The sequence below is a fragment of the Indicator indicator genome, chromosome 1 (genome assembly GCF_027791375.1).
Source record: "Indicator indicator isolate 239-I01 chromosome 1, UM_Iind_1.1, whole genome shotgun sequence".
NCBI classification, from domain to species: domain Eukaryota; kingdom Metazoa; phylum Chordata; class Aves; order Piciformes; family Indicatoridae; genus Indicator; species Indicator indicator.
This window is the reverse complement of record NC_072010.1, coordinates 50,213,155-50,238,352: the sequence shown is the minus strand read 5'-3', so window position 1 is coordinate 50,238,352 and position 25,198 is coordinate 50,213,155.

Sequence of the window (25,198 nt, the reverse complement as noted above, 5' to 3'; positions counted from 1 at the left end):
TTAATACATGAAACTTTTTTTATTTTTTTTTATCCAGTGTGAATTTCCCTTTAACATTTGCTAGAAGGAAGGCACGAAGTTGCCATAGCTGTCTTAAAATCATTCGTCAGCCTTTTTCTGCAGAGAGAGAAATTGCATTTAGCTTGGTTTCTAATCAAACCTAATCATTAAAACAGTTTTTTTATCCTTTTTCATTAAAGTAACATTGTGAAGCCCAAATCCAGGACAAACAATAATTTGAAAATAGTGTACAATTTCTTTGGAGTTCTCTGTTATGGTTTTAATTCAAAAACATTGTAGATTTTGGCAGAAGTGGTAAGTATATCAGTATAAACATCTCAGAAAATTACATGTCCTATCTACCTGGACTGACAACTAAGAAAAATTAATTGAAATCAAGACAAGCCACATATTCACATGATGCTAAGGAAAACTTGCAAGTATCAAATACACACACCCTCAGATGTTTCAGAGATGTAAATGGCTCAGGTGGCTTAATTTTAGTATCTAAACTCTACAAGAGTATGTCTTTCAAAGCATGTTTCAGGCAATATACCTTCATTTTCTGTAGCTTGTCATATGAATCAAAATAAGAACCTTTTACATAACAACAGAACAAAGCTAAACAGCAACCAAAAAACCCAAAGAATAACAAGCAAACAAACAACAACAACAAATCCAATACATTAAAATGGGCCAAAATTAGGGCTCAGCTGTAACTTTTGAAGATGTATAATACAGCAAGATCTAACACCAGAACTATTCAGGGAATACTTGGATAACTTCAGGTGATCTTTATCCTGTCATATGGGATGTTGTAAGCATACAAATAGTTCACAGAATCACAGAAGTCTGGAATTGATCTCTAGAAATCTGGAAGTGATCTCTAGAGGTCATTTAGCTCTATCTCCCATGAAGAGCAAGTCAAGTTAAAGTAGATTGCTCAGGGCTGTGTGCAGTCAGATTTTGAATATTTCCACAAATGAACATCCCACATACCCTCTGGGCAACCTGTTCTAACACTTGACAACCATCACAGTAAGCACTATACACATTTTTCTTGGAAAATTTTCATAGTGTGTTCCCTTTTTAGGCCCAGTAGGGAAATCATTCCTTTTTCCACAGCTGAGATGTATCCAAAAACTGAAAAATTAAGTTCACTGAATGTAACTTGCATTACTTTACTCTCCATAATTATTCAGTCTCTTCATCCCATCCTATTATTATTGATATTGATAAGAAAGAGGATTATTAGCATTGCAAACTCCATGAACAGTCTTCTCTTCAAAATTAAGTTGATCCCCTAGAACCTGAATCTGTTAAATCTTTACACATGGCTGTGTTAGAGTGAAACGCTTTGTGTTCAGGTCTGACTGAATACAGGACTGGGACACTTATTGCCACAGGAGTGAAAGTACCAGATGTGTGAAGATGATTGGCAGCTGTGCTCATACACCTTATATTTCTTGATGGTTCACTTTTTCATTCTATACATAAAGAATAATATTTATGTTATTACATATATGTTCATTGTTAAATTTTTATGTTTTATATATATATATATAATATGTTCATTCATATTTATTTCTATAATCAAATAAAAATAAAACTAAACTAATCTCTTATTTTTTAATCTCCATCTATGGAGGTGTTCAAAAAAGGATTGGATGTGGCATTTGAAGCCATGGTTTAGTTAGTCATGAGGTGCTGGGTGATAGGTTGGACTTGATGATCTCTGAGGTCTTTTCAACCTTGTTGATTCTATGATTCTATGATTATATAATTCTATGACCTTTCTTCATGCTTTAGTCAAGCTCAAGAATAGATGAGGGAAATGCAAGGCACAGGATAACATCTCAATTATAATAGAGTCATAGTCACCTGAGACAAAAGAAATTTAACTGTTAAAATTCTTCCTTTTTCTGTTTTTCAGCTTAGTGAGCTGTTTATCTGGCATTTAACAATAAGCATATTCAAACTCTTCAGGTTCTCTGAGGATTTCTGAATGTGTTGTGTACTCCAAATACCAATAGATACAACTTAAACTCTATCACCTATAGTTGTGAGGTGAATGTTCAAATATTCAGTCATTCCATAATATTTTTCACATTCTGAAGATACTTCCGTGCTGTATTCAAATATTATTTCAAAACAATCAAAGATTTTTAGCTTCCATGGACAACCAACACTGGTTCTAGTGATCTAGATATCAAATAAACCTGTAATAAATAAACCTTGTCTGGTTTTGAAAATGTGAAGGTATTCCTAGTATTGTCAGAGAAATACATACCTGATCTGCACAACTTAAATTGTCAAAATCTGTTTAAATAAATTTTGGAGTGTTTTTCAGCCCTTAAAATCATCACATACAAATAGATGGTTATGGATAGGTGAAAGAAAATCTTACAGACAGGCAAAACTGTATACTCATTAAAGATTGCAAAACAGCTTCCAAACACATTTTGTCAGTGAGTTTGACTAGTAAAATAGTTTCAATTGTCTTACATACCTTTTTCTTTTATTACAGAAGTCCATTTATAGCAGTCCTTCCTTTATTTTTTTCCTTATTTTTTCTAATATCATCTTTGTTTTATAATCTCTTGGATGCTCCTTATTTCCAAGATTACAATTATATTATTTCTACTTCCCTCTTTCATTTTTTCTTTCTCTTATTTTTAATTTCTGCTTCCTTTGTATCACTTTCTTATTCAATAATTACATATTATTGAGGACATTGAAGATGCTGAGGTACTGAAGGCCTCCTTTTCTTCAGTCTTAGTAAAGTACATCTTACTAAGCAGGATTTCTCTTCAGGAATTCCAAGTCTTGGAGACTGGATGGGAAATCATGGAACTTGGAAGACTTATCCTTAGTGGCAGAGGATCAGATTAGGTAACAATTTAGAACCATGTTATGGTTAGGGTGATTAGAGACCATTAAGGATCATCTAGTTCTAATGCCCCTTCCGTGGACAGGAGCATCTTCCCCTAGACCATGTTGCTCAAAGTTCCATTCAACCTGACTTTGAACACTTCCAATGATGGGGTGTCCACATCTCCTCTAGGCAACATGTTTCTCTGTCTCACTAGCCTCATTACAAAAATTGTTCTTTAAATCACCTAATCTAAAGCCACTCTTCAGTTTAAACATATTGTCCCTTGTCCTGTCATTACAGATTTTGGTAAAATTCTTTTTCAGTCGTTCTCATAGACCCTAATTAACTATTGCAAGATCACAGTAAGATCTCCCTCTGACCCTTCTCTTTTGCAAGTTAAATAACCCAAACACTCTCAGCCTTTCTTCATAAAAGAGGTGCTCCTGTCCTCTGATCATTTTACTGGCCTTCTTCTGGATCTACTTTAACTGATCTGAGACATTCTTATACTTTGGACCCCAAAGCTGGATACAGTACTGCATATGTGGGTTTGTGAGAGCAGAGTAGAAGGGGAAGAATCACAGAATGTTAGGGGTTGGAAGGGACTTCCAGAAATCATTGAGTCCAATCGCCCTGCCAAAGCAGGATCACCTAGGGCAAGACCACACAGGAACAAATCCAGGTCTGCTTTGAAATTCTCCAGAAAAGCAGACTCCACAACCTCTCTGGGCAGCCTGTTCCATTTTCTCCTCAGGTTGAGGTGGAACTTCCATTATTCCTTGTCCTATTACTAGACACCAGTGAAAAGAGCCTGCCCCCTTCCTTTTGACACCCACCCCTCAGATATTTATTGACATTAATAAGATCCCCTCTCAGCCTTCTCTTCTCCTGACTAAACAGTCCCAGTTCTCTCAGTCTTTCTTCACAGGAGAAATGCTCTAATCCCTTAATCATCCTCATAACTCTTCTTTGGATTTTCTCCAGCAGATCCCTGTTTTTCTGGAATGGGGAAGACCAAAACTGGATACAGTATTCCAGGTGTAGTCTCACCAGGGCAGAGTAGAGGGGGATGAGAACCTCCCTAGGTACCTGAGGTACCTCCCTAGTGTACCTGAGGATACCATTGGCCTTCTTGGTCACAAGGGCACACAGATAACTTACTGTCCACTAGGACTCCAAGGTCTTTCTCTTTGGAGCTGCTTTCCCTCAACTGTACTGGTGCCTAGTATTATTCCTCCTCAGTTGAAGGACTCTGCACTTGTCCTTATTGAACTTCATAAGGTTCATCTTTGCCCAACTCTCTAACCTGTCCAGATCTCATTGGACAGCAGCACAACCTTCAGGTATGTCAGCCACCCCTCCCAGTTTTGTGTCATCAGCAAACTTGCTGAGGTTACACTCTATCCCCTCATCTAGGTCCTTAATGAAGATATTGAACAAGATATCGAACAAGATATTAAACCTTCCGCCACCCTACTGGTCACACTTCTTTTGATGCAGCCCAGGACAGGATTGGTTTTGTGAGCTCCAAGTGCACATTGCTGGCTCATATGTAATTTTTCAACTACTAGTATTTCCAAGTCCCTGTCCACTAGGCTGCTCTCAGTCCATTTTCATGGGCTCGTTCCCCACATCTGGCAAGTTCCCTTTGAATGGTATCCCTTCCATTTAGTGAATTAAAGGCATTAATCACCTTGGTCTTCTGTTGGTCATATAAACAGCTCAAAATTCCTATAACATGCATATTTTATTTTGTCATAATGTAGGTGTGGTGGGTTGAAATTGCACCCAAAATAAAATTGCCAGACCAGCCCAGTTGGAAAGCAAATGGAGCTATAGTTACAAGCTCACTAAAAGCTAGAAATGCAATGAATATGTACAAAATATACAATATTTACATGTATTTACAACTTATAAACACACAAGAACCCCCTGGACAAAACCAGGAGGTTACCAACAGCTTCTCCCTCTCTGCTCCGTTCCCCCCAAACCAAAGAGAGAGAGAAGAGCAAAGAGTATCTTGTTAGTACTTAGCCACAACAAGAATGCAGGCAAGGTCAGCAACAGCCAAGCAAAAGCACCAGCTAGGATCTGCTAGAGTGAAGAAGCCAAAAAGAGAAAAGAGTTTGTTTATACAACTAACTTTATGTTATTTGTCAGAGCAGTGGGATTGTTTAGACTTTATCATTATTTTCCCTTTTACGTCCAATGGTGATTTATTTACATTCTACCACATTTCACTCAATCTGTGGAAAATTTTCCTAGGCATCAGCCTAAAACCACCACAGGAGGAAACAGTTGCATTGCTATTTTTCTACATTTAACCTTCTCTGTTTTTTTATCTTATCTCCTACATAGATTTAATTATAAAGCTTACAGGCTGAAGTATCTAGTTACAATGAAGGAAAGGTGAATTCTTTTATCTCTTCCCTCAAACTTCAGATTAGAGTTAGAGTAAGAAAATATCATTCCTGCCCTATGAAGGATTTAGGTAACAAGTCCAATAGAGCTAGTAATTATCAGTTTGTGTTACGAAAAGATAAAATTACTGTAAGTACATTTTCAGTGATGTTCTCCTCTAGGGACTAAAATTTGAATTGAGATTAAGATATGACTCTTTTCTTTGTATGAACTTTTTCATATCAAAATTACTATGAAGCACTTTAAATATTCATAAAGAAGAATGCAAGTGGTCTTCAGTCAGGGATTCAAATGGATCTCCACACTCTGTTTTATCGCTATATTCAGTGTATGTGGCAAAGTTTTGGTAGCAGAGGTGGTGCAGGTGTGGCCTCTGTGAGAATTTGTAGATGCCCAGTGCTGGTTCCAGATAGCTCTACAATGTACTGTAGTCTATGGAAGGATCCATGAGGGAGAAAGAGAAAGTTAGAGGAGGAAGGAGAGGCAGAGAGAAACTGATATGGACTCATAACATCCAGTCACTCATCTTGCCTTCACCACTTGGAGTATTGTGCAGAGAAGTCAAGAGAGAAGTTGAGTCTATGAAAGCAGTGTCAGAGAAGTATTATGCTCTGCCTGTGTTTCTCAGTACCTGAATCAATTCTATTTGATACTGAATTGAATTTGTTTTCCCCAAGTTGAGATTATTTTTTCCTTGATGGTAAATGGTAACCCATGTCCCTATCTTTACCCTGATCTATGAGCTTTTATTCCTATTTTCTACCCCTGTTTTGTTGAGAAGGGTGAGCAAAATGCTACGTGGCCATCTAGCTGCACATGTTGTTAAACAACTACAATCACAAACAAACTCTTTTCCTCAGTTTCCTTTCCAGCAAGTATTTGAATTCGATTGATATTGCAACCATGAAATTTTCATATTCAAATTATTTTCAGGCTCACATTACAGAGATTTTATTATATTTTTTTTGTTTTCCAAAAATGAGACAATTTAACCATCAGATCTTATAATAATTTTTAAATGTTATAGCCTCTTACAAAGAATTCTTAGTGACGTTGACAGAGCGAACATCACAATTACATGCAGCATATCTATATGAATGTAACGTTAGTTCTGAATTTATTAGTTAGGGAAAAGTGTCATTAGTCTCATCCCAGTGCTACACCCTCAAGATTACTTGTGTTTTGATTCCTAGTCATCATCACTACAGCATGATGAATCATGCTTCACTGGCACGCTATGTTGCTCACAGATCTCAGACAGCAAATTGCACGTTTCAGACATGTCCATTGCCTCTCTTACTATATCTGTTCTGAGTTGTCTATGTATATCTCTTGTGTCAGGCAAAAGTAGAGCTTTGTATGCCATTGATTCAGGCAGTTCTCTGGACACACAAAGATATCTGCTAAATCACCATGATAGACATGACTATGTCTAAAATATAATCTCATCTGGACTAATCTGGAGTGTTTGGTGAAAATTAAAATAGAGGAGCACCTACTTTAAAAAAAAAAATCAACAATCTTTATACTACTAATTACAATGAGATCTTAAGAAGAGCTGCTTCATATGATAATTTCTGAAAAGCCTGGTTTTTTGCTTTCAGGATCTGCAAGAAAGCTTCATGGTGATGAACAGTACAAAGACATGGTTCTTCATATCTGATGTCTATGAATTTATAAGAACTAAGACTTGACAATTTTAGCTTCAGCTGCAGTTCTTTGTTATCCTCAGATGCCTTTTTCTCATTACTTCTCTCACAGAGTGGTTCTTGAATGTATCTATCTGTATTTAAGCCTCAAAGGAGGTTGCTTTATCGCTTTTAAAACACTGTGACAAATGTGCAAATGCTTTAATATTTTCAGGCAAATATTTATTTCTAAGACACTTTCTATCAGTTTTCTGTTGTTTAACTATTTATCTGTGTTTCATTTGGTGGTATTTAACTTAGAAAAAAAATATTCTACTAATAAAACCTAATGTGAGCTATCAGCGCTGAAAACTATACACCTGGATATGTGCATGAGTCTGTGAACCATCAGCATGGCTTAATAAACAACAATGCTCACCACCTCTGTAACTTGCTCAAATTATACCGCCTAATACACCCAAAACTTTCAAATTTAATAAAAAATGAGTTAATTCATAAGTAGTTCAGTGTAAAATTCACCTTTTGGCCTAGTCTGTCAGTCTTTTTATTTAAGAAAAAACCAACATGGAATTTAATGAAGTTAGTCTAGCCTGATGCTACAGAAATAGAGGATTATATATGTAAAAATTTGTGAATTATGACTGATTTCATGTTAATTGAAGTCATTAATAGAAAAGCAGTAAAAGTCAATATTTATCCACTGATAAATGAGACTGTTCTTTTTGGTGTGTGAATAGAGTCATTCACAGTCCTAAAGGTTTAAATACTGCAACTTTTCCTCTTTATTTTGTGGAATAATATTAAAGAGTGAATGCATAGCAAATGACTGCTCTCAGTTCTCCCTGCAGAAGAATGAAACTTAAAAGTTCTAGGAGAGTATTGTAACAGAAAGTCTTGAACAGCAAACAGAGAGGGGGAATTGTCTTCAAATAGTACTCCTTACATCCATGTACAGAGAATTAGAAAAAAAAATTCTTAGAATTCCTCAGTCTCTTTTGACTTTCTCTTGTATTTTCTCTCTTTTTGGATTTCTATTGCAAATATGAGGACAGTTTGATGTGAGGTGGAGACACAGGTGTTTAGTATAGATCTTTGTGGCTTGACCAAAAAGGCAACACCTTCCAAGTACGAGATCTTCTTTCTTGCCTTTAGAAAGTGGAGGATGATAAAAAAATAATCAGAACAAGTTTTACTGGTAAATTTTTAATCTTACTGTGAACTCAGAAGTCTAAACCAGGGAAATTACACTTAACTTTCTCTCAATTAGAAGAAATACCAGCAATAAATTCAGCTACCTGTGAAAAGACTCTAATTATCATTCCAGACCCTTTGACAAAAATAATGGTTGAGGAGCAACCTACTTCAAATATGCACCATGCCCTTAATTCCAGTGGTTCTTCTTCATTTTCAATTAGATTTTCCTTGGAACAAATTTAGAAGGCTTTTTCTTTCTTACATACAAGAACATTCAATAAAAATTATTGTCTTTAATTTCATACATTATGATGCACAAATGGATTCGATTTTAGCTACTTGCTATATAGTTCATTCAATGTTGAATTTTTAGACCAATAATGGAATTCACTTAGGTAACATTTAATTTTATTTCTTATATAATTTGTATGTGAATATAAAACTAATACTAATAAAAATCTGGTTAAATTATGACAATATACACATAATTTACCTATATGCAATTCAATCTTTTAATGTCATTTGCCTGTCAGCATATTGCATTGTTGAAATACTTGGTGGCAGGGGAAGAGAAACTCTGGTTTTTTGTTTGTTTCATTTCCATATTTTTATTTTTCTAACAAAAAGACAATTTTATTGCTAGAATTCCTTGAAACATCAATATACATTCCTCAGTGTCTCTGACTGATGGGAGCTTTCTGAGTAATATTTGCATAGTTGTTTCTGTGGTAGCTGAACTAACAATTCATTACTTAAAAAAATATATATATATATATGCAGTAAGTCCTCTGTTTCACTGAGATATTCTGTCAGTATAGAAACTTCAGGACATTAGTCTTCACAGCTTTTAAGTACTGGAAAGATTCCTGAGCTAAACACATCCACTTGTACACTACATTGAAGGGATCTTTGTTGACTATACCTACAAGACCTGTGTAGGCACTAAGTTCACCATACTATAATAAGCAACAAAAACTATTTTTGAATGTTAGTATCGCATTGTTCAGACTGTAATTTTAGAGACTAATTCATTTTACATCAAGCAATGACTGGATTAAAAAAAAATAATGTCCTAGGAAATTTGGTGTGGATGTCAGTCTTTCCTCTCCCATTTCAGTGGAGTACCATAACCACTAGATTGTGCCTTTTTTCTAGTCCTTACGAATCTTTGCATTTTATCATATAGTAGTTCAATTTCAGTAGAAGCAATTTAGGACTTCAAGTGATGTGCCTTTTTACCCCTAGAGTGTTGGTTTGTGTTTTTTTTAAACTTTTTGTTTTACAAGATAAGGCACAAACTGAGACACATTCTATTTTTCACGCAACATACTTGTTTAGTACAATATTATTAACAAAATGTCAGTACAGCTCTGCCCTGATTGCCTTTTACTCTAGTTGCATTTTAGGAAGGATGTACTCCAAATATCAGTGTAAAAACCTACAAAGGTCATGTAAAGAGAAAGTTTGTAAGTCTGGATAGAAACTACAGGGGAATACCACATAGCCCACTACCTTCTTTGAGTAAAAATGTTCCAAAAGATCCTTAAAAATAAAAAATAATCAAATAACACAAAATGTTTTAAGTACATTTTACTTATATTAAGCAAAACATTTCAGTTTTTACTTTGATAGAGCACACAAGCAGAAACACATATTTCCTGAAATTGTCTATAACTTTTATGAACTCTTCCATAAAATAAGCCCATTTTGAAATATTTCTTTTTCCATACAAAGAAAATATAATTAAACAAAACCAAGCAAACGAGGAAGTACACTGTATAGTTTAATATCTATAAGCAAAGCAAATCAGAAACATTGGAACAGAGTCTTCTTACCTCTCCAAAATTTAGTAGCACTTTTGAATATTTAATGTTCTGCTGGTGGCTTTCTCCCTGCACTAGAGCTATTATTACTAATGCAGATCGCAGCTTTGCAGGATCAGATGTTACATTCAAAGCTCATTTTCCGATGTCATTAAAACATGGCTTTTGGGAAAAGCGATTTACTTTATTTTCTAAAATACTCTTTGTAAGTATAATTAAGTCAATAACACTACTTATAATCTCTGATGGATGTAGAATACTTATGTCGTTTGATACAATTAATGTTGTTTTCTGAAAATTCTGTTTTCAGCGTGTAACTCTAAAGGCCTGTGATTTCTTAAAGGCAGAACTAATAGAAAGTAACTCCACAGTCTGGTTAGAAATGGACAGACGCTGCACTCCCCTCACATTGAGAAGTCAAAAAATTAAAATGCTGTCTTCCTTCTGGCTCCAAATGCTTTCCCTCCCTTTGCTCCAGAAAATTAAGTAGAAAGTAATCCATGAGGCTTTGTACTGACCCGCATGCAGAAACAAGTGATACACTTTAATTATAGGGATATAACCTACTGTGGTGGCCTCAATCCCATGCCTAGACACTGTACAGAAGGAAGATGTTATACCTGAGGATTATTAATAGAAAAAGTTACAAGCTTTTGGCAGGTCTCAAGTGAGATTACAACATGCTGTATGTAATGCTTTCCAAAATAATGGTGCTTAAAAATATTAAACTGGCAAATCCTAGAGCTGATCTCAATGTCAGCTGTTAACTTTTTTGTGTAACTCCTAAGTCACTATGGTATTAAATTTGCCTATATTCTTTCTTCTTCTACTTTGAAGCATACTGCATTAATATGCATATGCAATGTACTTGTTTTATATTGCACTCTGCCCCTGGTAGTCCCTGGAGCTGGAACATCCTTGGCAGGGTCAGGATAGGTCACTCTCAGGGGGCTGGGTTGGCCTTGGCCATTTTGAGCAGTTGGAGCTGGCTGGAGCTGCTTTCCCCAACCTTCACGTGTCTGTTGCCCACCCAGACATAGCTGCTTCTCACTTAGGGACAAAAGCCTGGCAGACCCTGAAGGTGAGGGGTACAACATGGGGCAGGCAGGCACTTTCCACCTCCTATGTGGGATGTCCATGGGCACGCAGGTTGAATAGGGAAGAAGTGTACCTCTGCCAGAGGCTAGCATAAGACAGGGACCCATGAAATCAGAGAACGATTTATGCTAGTGATTTCTTTCTGGAAGCAGTAGGGGTAGAAGAATGAATGAGGATGAAGGAATAATAAAAACCTTGCATGATGATTCTTACAAATATGTTAAAAGACACTGTTTTGTTTATACCTGTTAAAATATTATTTTGTGGTGTATTAGATTTTCTGGGGACTGTAGCTGAGGCTGAGGTATAAATACAAGTTAACTCTTAGGATCTAAGAAAGTAAAATTTGAAGTTTCATAGAACAGTTTTCAGATCTGAGTCCTTATTCCTTTTTGGATTAACCTTAATTGTCCTTTTTTTCCTCAATGAGTTTTTGTTTTAAAACAGCTGATCACCCTGCCATATTCAATTTTAAATCATGGCCTATCATTAAAGATTCCTTTTCTCTGATAAATACAGTTTCTTTTACTCTTAAAAAAAATACAAAAAACCCTGCAAAACTAAAACAAAACAAACAAAAAATCCCCAACTTTGTGCAGGGACACACTGAAATCTGTTGATCTCTTTCATACAAACATTTACCAAATAAGGGCTCTATCCTTCCAACTTTTTTTTTTTGTTGTTGTTGTTGTTGTTTTGGGTTTGGGGGAGGGGGGGTTTGTTTTATTTAAATCCTCTTTTTGGTAACAAATCTGATCCTGAACATTATGTCAAAGCATGTGGATAACAGAAGTATGACTAGAGACAGCCAACATGTTTTCACAAAGGATAAGTTGTGCCTGACTTCTCTTTGTCTTCTGTATTGGAGTGACAGCATCAGCAGACTAAGGAAGAGTGACTGATGTCATCTACCTTAACTCTACAAGGCTTTTGAAACAATCTCCCACAATACGTTTGTTTCATAATTGGAGAGAAAAGTTTGCTAGATAAGATATTTGATGCATGAGAAACTGACTAGATCGGCATGTCCAGAGTTATAATCAATGGCTCAGTATCAAAATAGAGGTCAGTAACAAGCAGTGGCCTTGAAGGTCCATACTGGGACTTATACAATATATCTTTATAAATTATGTAGTAGAATGGAATGCACTTTCAACCAGTTTGCAGATAACACCAAGCTGATTGATGCAGTTGATTAGCTAGATAGAAGGACTGCCATCCAGAGGGACTTTGACAGGCTAAAGTGGTGGGCCCATGAGAAATTCATGAAGTTCAACAAGATCTAGTGCAAGATCCTGAATGTGGTTTAGAGCAATTGCCAGTATCAATACATACTTACCAATTGAACAGATTGAGAGCAGCCCCGTGGATGAGGACTTGGGAATACTAGTGGATGAAAAATTGGACATGATGTAGCAAAATGTGCTTGTAGCCCAGAAAGCAAACTGTGTTGTGAGCTGCATGAAAGGCAGTGAGGCAGCAGATCAAGGGAGATGATTCTGTCCCTCTGCTCTCATGAAATCCCACATGCACTACTACATTAATCTGGTGTAGGATGTTCCTGGCACAAGGTTCCTCAGCACAAGAAAGACAAGGACCTGTTGGAGAAGATCCAGTAGAAGACCACAAAAATGATCAGTGGGCTGGAACATTTCTATAATGAAGAAAGGCTTCAGGTTGTTCAATCTGGAGAAGACTATGAGAAGACCTTATTGCAGCCTTTCAATACCTGTGTAAATCCTTATAAGTAAAACTGAGAAAGACCTTTTACTAAGGTCTGTATATGACAAGGGGTTTTAACCTGAAAGAGTTATATCAGTGTTCAAGGTCAGATCAGATGAGGCTTTGAGCACCTTGATGTAGTGAAAGATGTCTCTTCCAACCCAAACTATTGTACAATTCTATGGTTCTATAACTTTATTAACAATCTTGTATATTTATAACAGTTCTACTCTGTAAAAGTGGTAACAAGAAAGACTGGAAAAAATACTTTGCTGTTTTTAAGCAAAGATGCAATTAAATGTAAGAACTCTGAAGCTGTACTGCAAAACATATGCAGAAACCAAAAAAGGTCTTTGGAGATATTGAAAATATGATGAGATAAGGCTGAATAATCTTATCTAACCTTAAGTTCATCTGGGTTTTGAGCAGGAGGTTCAAACGATTTTTTTCTGTGATGTCATAATTCAATAATTTTTAGTAGTTTAAATTAAATTATGCATAAGTACAGAAGAAAATGTCTGTGGCAGAAGAAGTAAGGTCAATAATCATAAATTTCTTAATATGTTCAGAGGAAGTAAAGTAGTAATGTTGGTACAAATACGAGATAAAAAGGAATAAGAGAGGCATTAGTAATTCAGATACAAGAGACATATGCAAATGAATGCAACCTGTAGTAAAAAATATAATAATCTTATATTGTTTAAAACTATTTTATATAGAATATTTAATGGGATGATTGGTAAACATTCTGAAAGTAAAAAAAAAAAACAAAAAAAAACAAAACCAAAAAACAACAGATCACTTACCGCAAAGACCATTAAAAGAATGTATCAATGGAAAAAGAATGTATAAGTATTCCCGATATAAGATTTGGAAAACAAGTTTTCTAATGAAAAGCAAATGTAATTCGATCTACTTAATTTACCCAGAAAGTAAGAAGTGACTTGGTCATAGTCCAAAGTATGTTTATAAAGAATGAATTCCTTAATGTTTCTATAATACAGCACAAAAAATGTCATGAGGAAGAGATCTGAGATTAATCATAATTCACCAAGGAATCAAGAGGTGGAGCTTCTATTGTCTAATCAGAAGGTAAATGTGGGCCTCAATTATGTTTTACTTTGCCATGTATGTAAATGAATACTCTATCTAAAACTTCTGGCACAGTATTGTTTCTATTTTGTGAGGGTGGTGCATGTGTAAGTGAACAAATTCTGTCAGCTGCTGCTAAACATGTAAATTTGATAGAGAAATGGGTGTGTGGTATTCAGTCTAGACAGTGAAAGTTTAAACTAGGAGATTCTTGGAGCCCCTTCTTAAAGTTCACCTTGGCTCTGCTTTCTGAAATTTGCTTTAATCTATCATTTGAACAAAGAAAAAATGTTTTTAAATTGCAATAAATTCGTTATTATGAAGAGTGAATAATGTGAGCCTCTTCCTAAAGTATACTAAGGATATAATGAAATCCAGTATTTAAAATGGGAAGAGTAAGTGACTGTGTAGAATTGTGGAAAGTGAGTACATTTTGTTATGTGAAATGTGTCTGAATCAGCCCTTCATATTAAGGGCTATATATGATAGAATAAATGCTTCAGAAATTTAAAAGGTACCTTAGTATTTATTGTAGCAGGAAGCTTGAAATACTTATTTAGAAATTATTAACAAAAAAAAAATTGAATTCAGTTATTTTAATATTCAGTATGCCTAAACTTCTTATAAAAGGCTGTAGAAGACTTCAACATTCTTAAAGATATTTGCAAGGTAACTAAAGGAAAGAGTATGCCATTGCCCAAAAACATTAATGAAGGCTCTGTAAATAGTGGATGATGAAGCATCCACTATTTTCAAAAAAGTAGTTTGAGTAGAAGTAAAAATTAAAAAAAAAAAAAGATAAATTACAGACTTGAGCAATGATTTTTTTTTTCTTTTAAGAGTGTTTTAAAATGCTAGGGAGAGAAAGAAAAAGAACATTCACATGGAAGTTACTGTTGCTGTCAATTTATATAGTTTCTGAAATCACCAAGAAGTTTCCAAGATACTTCAGTGTTTTGCATTTTCATTACTGGGAAAAAAAATGAGTAGTTTGTCTAAAATAACATAATGATATTTTAAATATAATTTCTCTTTACTGTCTGTTCAAACCTAAACTCAGTTTTATAACTGATGATGTTCCTTGAGATGGAAATCGATAATTCAACATGATGTCATTGTAGCACTAGTTGTTTCATAGCTATGACAGAGGTACAAGAAACTCCTGCATTTGCCACACAAAAAACAGGGTTAACATTCTACATGTGTTTAAAAATACTTATGTAGAAAAAAATAATTTAGATGGCAGAAATGGCAAGAAGTGCCATTTTCTGTCATCTGAATAATACAGTGTGACTCAAAAATGCAAGGAGATTGTACAAAGTGTAGAAGAATTCAAGTGATGCCCACCTTAAGTGTCTTAGGGCACTAATAGTGTAATAACTCATTCATAAAAAAGATGTGCCACAGTTGTTATAGAATGATGAACTGAAACAGTTTTCGTCATTTCTTTGCCTTAAGTAAGAAATAGCGCACAGCCATCTTACAAAATTACTTTAAGTACAATAAATGTGTTGACATGAAAAATGAATGGAAAGAAAGTAAAGTATAATTATGGATGAAAAGAGATTTTTCTATGTATTCTACATCTTGTGTCAGTAATGAGACTTGGTTGGTTTGTTTGCCTGTAGAAAATTTACAGCAAAGGTCCTAAGTAAGAAAGGCTGGGATCACATGAAAGCTAAAAAAAAATAGCAACACTACAAAAAGTCTATTAATCTAGATGAAAATATGAGTGAATATTTTAGTTATTGTGCCATTTAGTAAGATAAAAGTTTGGTCATGTATGTAGTGGAAAAGCTTTCCTAAAACAACTTTTGAGAAGAGGTTAATCAAAGGCACGTAGCGCTCAAATTACATAGCGCTGCTCAGCCAGACTTCTAGGCAGCCAAGGATTTATTTAAATTGGTAATTTATTAACTCATGTTGATCTTTACAGTAACTGGAAAACAAGAAGTTAGCATCCCCAGGTGGTTGGATCTGGGCCTAAAACCTGAGAGGTGAAGAAGGTAGACTCTTGTCAGATTTCCTTGACTCCTTAGTATGTGGGCAACAAGAAAATATAATGTATGAATGAAAGAAGCAACATTATGCTGAATGAAAAGTAGAAATATGGATAAAAATATTTTAAAACCAGTTCATCCCAAATCCAGAAGTATCATTACAAAAAAAAAATAATCCTAGAGATTCTCAGCTGAGAACTTCATCATGATGCTCCATGAAGCTCATGTCTTTGACAATATAAGGATACTGAATATACTTAAAACAGAACTTGGAAGAAAGACACATTTATACACACCTTTGAAAATATCAGACTTTTTAGATGACGGGTTATGATTATTGTTTGTAAAATACCTGTAGATGGTTATGAGCACATAGTCTAAGAGGTATTTCTGCTAATCAACATGTCAGGATATCATTGTAATTCTCTGATGCGTTTATTAACACACACATAAAAGTTGTTTATTAATAATTTATTTATTGTAGGAAAGATAATTAGAAGGAATGTATCTGTAAGATACTCTCCAGAGTAATTTAGAAGTACCTGTAATGTAATTTTATACCACGCTGATCAGCTAAAATGAAAGCACTTAATAAAAATTACTTCTCAAATTTCTTGACTTTGATCACTAATGGTCAGCGTGACAAGTCTTTAAAGAGGAGGAAACATGTCCTGGTATGGTTGGATCATAATCCTGTCTTGTGCCTCAAAAGCACATACCTATGCAAGGCAGTGGTGATTTATTGCACTTGCGTGATTACCCATCATGAAAATTTATATTCATACTAGAAAGCATTCAATGAGAGTAGACACCTAAACAACTGTGCTGGTTTAGAATAGCCTGCTCTCAGAAGCAACCCCCACCTTAGACTAGGAGCGAAAGCAACACAAAAAGGCCTGGGTTGAGATAAGGAGAGTTTAATGAAAATAATACAATACCTACCTTAGCCATTTCACAGAAAAGCAGAAGCAGCAGCAGGAGTCAGACGTAAAATGACTCCCAGGCCTGCAGTCAGCCTAGCAGAAATGACCAGCACCCCAAAAACTCTGAAACTGGAGCAGCAACTGGAAACAGGAAGCCATTCATGTTACAATCCAAACTACAAGCGCCATGATACACCGCCCCTGACAGCACTTTTGTTTTAAAGCTGGCATTATGTCAGCAGGGTATTGAATATTCATCTGCACATTCAATAGAACCCATGACAACAACATACCTAAATTAAAAACGAATCAAACAGTATATGGGCAATGCTTTAGGAAGAAGCATCTGAACTCTCAAAGAATAGAAGAAAAAGGGAGAGAGACAGGAATATGGTGTCTGTGATAGCACCTTTCTGCAGTAACTGTCCTGATATGTACTTATGGCGTGCTTTCTGATTTCCCAGTGTTACCATTTCGGGACTGATTTGAGAAGTAAAAAAAAAAAAGTTTGTTTTATTTTTTAATGTTTTGGTCATGGGGTAAAAAATGCAATGAGATAATTGAGAAATGCCTTAATGTGTGATGGAATTATTCTATAGAGAAATTAATTGTTGATAGAGTTGCAAATTACAATTACAGTACAATATCCATCCATCCTTATTTCATTCAGTTGGAAATCTTGTTTAAAATTATTTTCTTAGCATGACATAATGCCAAGAAATGACAAAGGAATAGAAGAAATTATTAACAAAATGCAACCTAGCACACAAGGGAAAGTTTTGATGAGAAAGAGCAGCATTACTACCATAGTAACAAACTGTTGTGTATACAGTTTAGTAACTTTAAATGCAGCTTTATCATTTTAGTGGATGAGGAAAGTGCCCAGCTATAGCACTTTAATGTCTAAATCTTAAAATTGGGCTTTCAGCGCTGAAGGGTTTTTTTTTTATATACATGTAAATCTGTTTCATTGAAAGGATGGAAAATTTGCTCTCTGTAGTCTAATAAAACAGGTGGATTTAGGCAGTGAAAAATTATAAAGTAGCAGAGACCAATTGCTGCTGAAAAGAAAAAGATGTGAACATCTAATGTATCAGGAACGAACTGAAAAGATTGAACTAAAAATATTAAACTGGAAACTAATCTCCTAAGAGCTGAAATAAGGGCAGAAACCATCACAAACCCAAAGGTGAGAAAGGGTTATGAGTGTTTACACCTGAGTCGCATGAATGGATATATGAAGCTTTTATATTTCTGTCTAGAAAACTTCATGAAAAATGTGTGTCCAATGTCATTCATGCATGTGCTGTGCAACTTTCTAAACAGTGAGCCTGAAACAGAAAGTTTGCTGTAATTGTAAAATGTTCTGTAGAACTGCAAGTCAGTTCTGTAGGTCATGCAGTACATCAAAAGGGCATCAGAGTTACAATGACTGAGCAAATCAAGTTCACTGGGAATTTACAGTACATTAAATGCATCCCCAATGCATCACCATATTGAACTCACTGAAATTGTGCTATGCTGTTAAATGACATATACACAACAGACATCTTTTTCAAGATTCCATCTCTTACACAGCCCAGTCAGAACAATTATTTCTCTGTAGAATACTACAAATTAGACTCAGAAATCTCACCCAAAGGTTTAATAGCTAGGATACCAAAGCCACACTGGCTACCTTTTTAAAAATGACATGTGAGTAAAAGGGAAAAAAAATAAACATCCCTTGAATAAATATAAAGGAAGAAATCAGAGGAATTTCTAAACATAGAAACAAATGTCTATATTCTATATAGATATTCTAAACAAATAAGAAACAAATAGAATATTGCATGAAAGTCAAGGCAATTGCCCTAATTTTTATAGGCTTAGTATATGTTATCATGAATAAAAGGACTTCTGTAATGGTGAGGTAGCTTTAGTGAAAATCAGAACGGATCATTTTATTTTGGAATTTGGTCAATCTCCAATATCTACAACAGATCTGTTCCTACCGATGTATCTCCCAAAGGTATGTGCACAGTGTTACTATACCTGAAGGCCCCATGTTGTCTTCAGAAATCATCATCCAAGCACTTTGTCTTCTGCCACTATATCTTGAATCTATATAGAGACATTTTCAAGGTTCAGCCTTCTTAAAAGAGGAACAGGGAGGTGATCATTCCCCTGTATACAACACTGTTGAAGCCACGCCCCAAGTATTCTGTTTAGTTCCAGACCCCTCACTATAGGAAGGGTATTGAGGTGCTGGAGAATGTCCAGAGAAGGGCATTGTGAAGGGCCTGGAGCACAGGACCTATGAGGGGCATCTGTGGGAGCTGGGGTTGTTCAGCCTTGAGAACAGGAGCCTGAGGGGAGATCTTACCGCTCTCTACAACCACTTGTAGGGCATGGAGTGAGGAGGGGGCCAACCTCTTCTCTTTGGTGGCAAGCAATAGGACTAGAGAAAATGTTTACAGTCTGTGGCAGGGGAGGTGTAGACTGGATATTAGGAAATATTTCTTCACTGAAAGTTTTATCAAATATTGGAATGGTCTGCCCAGGGCAGTAGTGGAGTCACCATGCTCAGAGGTATTCAAGCAGCTTTTGGACCTGGAGCTTAGGTACATGATTTAGTGTTGACCCTTCAGTGTTAGATCAAAGATTGGAGTGGATGATCTTCAAGGTCTCTTCCAACCAGATACATTCTTTGATTCTGTGGTAATGCAGACATAACTAGCTATGGCAAGATAGTATATTACACTCAGATATGCCCTTCAATGTTAAAATAGAGGCATAACCAGAAAAGATAGATCTAAATGAAATACACTCATAGAATACCTGTGAAAGATTCTGGACACATTAGAATCTTCAGATACTCAAAGTATACAGATACAATTTTTTCCTATTATACCTGAAATCTAATGCTCTTCACAACCAGATCAGTTTTCATTGTGGGCAAGGAAAGGCAGAAACTATGCCAAAAGAAAGAGATAAAGCACATTTGGAGTGAAGCTACATCTAGAATATTATCCCAACTCTGAAACGAGTCAATATTGACACATAAACACGTACTTTCTTTTTCCTTACTATTCCACAACTGCTCTCAGAGATTACCGACTTCAACTTCTTAGTTCAGAAACATGGTATCTTACTACCATACATTACTTACATATTTACTACATATGGATGCAATCTATCTGAAGTTCTGTAAGGCCTTTGACACAGTTGCGTACAACATCCTGCTCACCAAATTGGAAGGATATGGATTTGATGGTGGACAGTTCAGAGGATAAAGAATTGGTTGGATGGTGACATCCAGAGGGGGGTGCTCAATGGCTTGAAGTTCAGATGGAGAACAGTGACAAGTGGTGTCCTTCAGGGGCCTATACTGGGATCATTTTTATCAATGTTGTAGATAGTGGGATTGAGTGCACCATCAGCAAGTCTGCTGATACACCAGAGGGATGAGATGTCATCCAGAGCTTGGACAAGCTGGAGAGATGGGCCCAGGTGAACCTCATGAGGTTCAATAAGAGCAAGTGCAGGGTTCTGCACCTGGGTCAGAACAATCCTCACTATCGATACAGACTGGGGGATGAGGTGTTGGAAAGCAGCCCTGCAGAAAAGAACTTGGAGGTGCTGATGGATGAGAAGCTGGACATGAGCAGGCAGTGTGTGCTTGCAGCCCAGAAGGCCAATCACATCCTGGGCTGCATCAAAACATGCATTGCCAGCAGATCCAGGGAGGTGATTCTGCCACTTTGCTCTGGTGAGACCTCACCTGGAGTACTGTGTGCAGGTCTGGAGCACTCAATAGAGGAAGGACATGGACCTGATGGAACAGGTCCAGAAAAAGGCCACAAGAATGATCAGGGGGTTGGAGCTCCTCTGCTACAAGGACAGGATGAGGGAGCAGGGGTTGTTCAGCCTGAAGAAGACTCCGGGGAGACCTAATAGCAGCTCTCCAGTACCTGAAGGGGGCCTTCAAGGAGGATGGGGAGAGACTGTTTACAAAGGTCTGCAGTGACAGGACAAGGGGCAGTGGCTTTAAGATGGAGAAGAGCAGATTTAGATTGGATGTTAGGAACAAGTTCTTTACTATGAGGGTAGTGGAACACTGGAACAAGTTGTCCAGGGAGGTGGTTGAGGCACCTGGAGATATTCAAGATGAGGCTCGATGAGGCCCTGGGCAGCCTGATTTAGTTGGGGATGACCCTGCTGGCTGCAGGGAGGTCAGACTAGATGACCTTTAGAGGTCCCTTCTGACCTGGACCATTCTATGATTCTACATAGTGCCCAATTTTAGGTGCCTGCAGTCTATGCAGGCAGCTGTACATTTGAGCTAGTATCCTTATTTAACTTCAGTAGTCAATGGAAAAGAACAGAAACACTGTGGGCAGGTTAAAGAAGCCACAGATATCAAGATGACTATCTCATATTTAGGTTAATTATTGCTTCTGTCCTGTAGATATTATAATGTGCAGAAAATGTGTGCCTTTCTGTGTGTGCATGCATGTGCATGTGCATAAATTAACTGACATGGAGGACTACTTTGTGTGAATATTTCGTGATAAAATTACAAGGCACCATTCTAAATTGAAGTGATAACAGATTTTTTTTTTAAGACAGCAAATCAAAACCACAGATAGAACCTGTACCATTTTTTAAAGCAATACATTTGAGCTAAAAGACAGCTTTGACTTAGAAGGAACAAGTCAATTTGCCTTACAAGGCCAAGTATTTCTTAATCATGAAAGCTGCAAAGAGAAAGAAATAATTTCCTCTAGTACTTCTCTTCCTCTATATTATAAATAAAAGTGAAGGAAATAGACCTTGATTTTGATCCTCCCTCTGCTATTGAAATAATTTCTATAAAGTTGAGATATTCCAATGGCAAAAAATATCCTGATACTTCTATTAATTTTTTTCAGAGTAACAATTTAACCCACTATGCACATTTAATGTCTTACTTTTGACTACTGAACATTCTAACAAAACCACGAACTTCAATATACAGAAAGATATGTGTACATTCATTGGTATACAGAACATAGATGATACTGCAAAATTATCTTTAGTTGTTTTCTGTAGCAAGATGCGATAATCATAGCAAAAATTTGATTTCTTTTATAATGTAATGTGGCCTTTCTTTAAGATAATATGTGTAATTTTACTGTATGATGCACATAGCAAATTGCAGTCTTATTTGAATACCTTCTTAAATTTATGCCTCTTTTGTTTTATTGTTGTTGTTATAAAAAATTAGTGAAATTTTTTCAATAACTGGATGACATGCCTTTTTTTTTTCTTTCTGCAGAACTCTGATTTTGATTCTGTCAATGAATGAATACACAGTATATGCCTTGAACACCTTTACTAGAGGCTTTATTTGGGTGTCTGTTTTTATTATTACCTTTACTGTGTAAACTTATAAGATGATGGACAACTTTTATTTACCAATGTGGGAGGCTCCCTATAGACTATATGTTTAATTATTGAATGCAAATCCTCTTATACTGGGCTACATAAGAACTTCTTTATTTTCTTAGGCTGTGCTTCAAACAAATGTCCATGGGTTTTGATTACGATTCTGCTTTCATCATTACCTTTTTATCATTTCAGCATAACTCCACTTTGATATAGATAAATCCCTTAAGGTCAGTTTCTATAATAATTTTTGAGCGATTCTCTGGAGTTAATTTATATTGATGTGAATTTTCCTAAAACAAGGTAAGAACAAGACAAACAATACAAAATAAAACAAAGAATAAAATAATAATAAAATTATGTCAAATAATTAAAAAATATAAAGGAATACAAAAAGGAAATAATAAACTAATGGAGAAGTGGAGTATCAATTCTGCTTCTATCTCACTAATTTTGTTTTCTGACTTAATTGTCTTAGCTTATGTGTGTCAAGTCATAATACTACATCACATCTTAAGAAATATATGAAAATTTCATACTTGTTGCTGCAGCTGAGTTCTTACATCACTAGCAGATTCATGTTTCTTTATGTTTTTTGTTAACTGTTCTGTTGATTTTCTTTTTTTAATGTGGATTTATGTTATGCACAGTCTGGCCATTAAGTTACTCTACAAATTTATGTGTCTACCTACCTACCTAGCTATTTAGAATACTGAAGGGGTTTTTGTTTGGCTTGGGTTTTTTCCTAGATGTATTCTCAGGTATCCTTTCTAAAACTCAGGGACAATGTTTGACAGGTTTGTCTGGTGTGTCCCCCTTCCTGGGATATTTTGGCTGACAAATCCCAACGGCCAACTGCATTTGTCTGTGATGTGTTTGAGCAAAGTATACAACTCACGCAGGCACTATTTCTTTTCTGTGAAAGGCAGAAAGAGAGGACTGTGTAGGCATATTGCATTCCAATTTAGAGGCAAAATGTGAATGCAGAGAAAGAAATTATAATAACGTAGATAGAGCTGTAGAATTCAGGCAGATTCCAAAAATCTTAGAAAAACATCAGTTCTACGTTTTGTAAATAGGCTTTCTGCCCTTTTAACTCACTGTCAATTTCTTTTTCATATTTGTTGTTCATTAGCACTTCGTACAGCACTAAGTATCATCCTAACCAGCTATCAGAAGATAAATATTCTAGTTCTGTTGAAAGCCTATACAGAAAAAAATGTTGAAGTTGAATTTTATCTCTCTCTATCGCTGATGATATAAAACTGGGGAGGTTGACTGACACCCTGTCAGGCTGTGCAGCCATCCAATGTAGCCGGGACAGGCTGGAGAGCTGGGTGCAGGCAAACCTCATGAAATTTAATAAGGACAAGTGCAGGGTCCTATATCTGGGGAGGAATAACAACAGGCACCAGTACAGGTTAGGGGCTGCTCTGCTGGAAAGCAGCTCCACAGAGAATGACCTTGGAGTGCTGGTGGACAGCAAATTCTCCATGGAACAACAATATGCTCTTGTGGCCAAGAGAGCCAATGGGATCCTGGGATGTATCAAGAAAGGTGTGCCCAGCAGGTTGAGGGAAGTTCTTCTACCTCTCTACTCTGCCCTGGTGAGACCATACCTGGAATACTGTGTCCAGTTTGGGGCTCCTCAGTTCAAGAGAGACAGAGAACTGCTGGAGAGAATCCAATGGAGAGCCACGAGGATGATAGGGGACTTGAGCATCTCCCCTATGAAGAGAGACTGAGATCCCTGGGGCTGTTTAGTCTGGAGAAGAGAAGACTGAGAGGGGATCTGATCAATGTCTATCAATATCTGAGGGGTGGGTGTCAAGTGGAGGGGGCCAGGCTCTTTTCAGTGGTTCACAGTGATAAGACAAGGAACAATGGGTTCAAACTTGAACATAGAAGATTTCACCTCAACGTGAGGAGAAACTTCTTTACAGTGAGTGTGACAGAGCCCTCGAACAGCCTCCCCAGGTGGGTTGCGGAGTCTCCTTCCCTGGAGACTTTCAAAACCCACCTGGATACGTTCCTGTGCGGACTACCCTATGTGATCCTGCTTTGGCAGGGGGGTTGGACCTGATGATCTATTAAGGTCCCTTCCAACCTCTGATGTACTGTGATACTGTGAAAATGTACAATATGAAGAAAAGGGAATGATGGTTGGAATTCTGAATTACTTGGCTTATTTAAAAAAAAAAAAAAAAGGCAGAAAATAAAGAAACAGGAAATCCAGTCAAACCATCAAGAAAGAGTTAAGTGATTTCTAACAACTTAAAAAAATTTCCATCTTTTGTTTCTTGGTTTAATCAAATATAAAATGAAGAAGCTAATTAAGGTTAGTAAGGTCAATCCTCATGCAGCCTGTGACAACCATGCTTGTCAGAAGTACTTCCATATAGAAGGGCAAAGGAAAAAAAGAAATAAGAGAATAGGAATGCCCACTGGAACAAAACACAACAAGTTGCAAAGGGTCATAAACTACTCCTGTGATAAAGAGGGAGAAAATGAATATATTTTCCTGTTTCTGTCAGAACACTGGCAAGATGGAACATAACTTTTGTAAACTCATTTGACACTGCTAGAATATTTTCACTTTTACCAGCCATGACCTATCTCTGCCTACTGGGGTATGGAGATCTAATTACTATGGTACTTCTTTTACTCCCCAAAATCCATTCCAAAATCCCAAAAGAAACAGATTTAGATTTTCCTCCCCTTCTCCCTTTTTTCCAGTAAGGTACAAGCAAATGAGGCAGGAAAAAATAAATGTAAAACCATGAAAGAAAATGATCTGGAATCAGTTTGGAAATAAAAAGGTATTTTTTAAACAAACTATATATGTAGAAGTAACAGGCAAGGTTACAAAGGTATAAGAAAAAGGTTAAATAGAAGAATATACAAAACCAGGCTCAGCTGGTATTAGATTCCCTTGATGCAAGCAGATGCAGTTCTTTAGAAGTGGTCTGGAAGCCACATGGAGGTAAGCCTT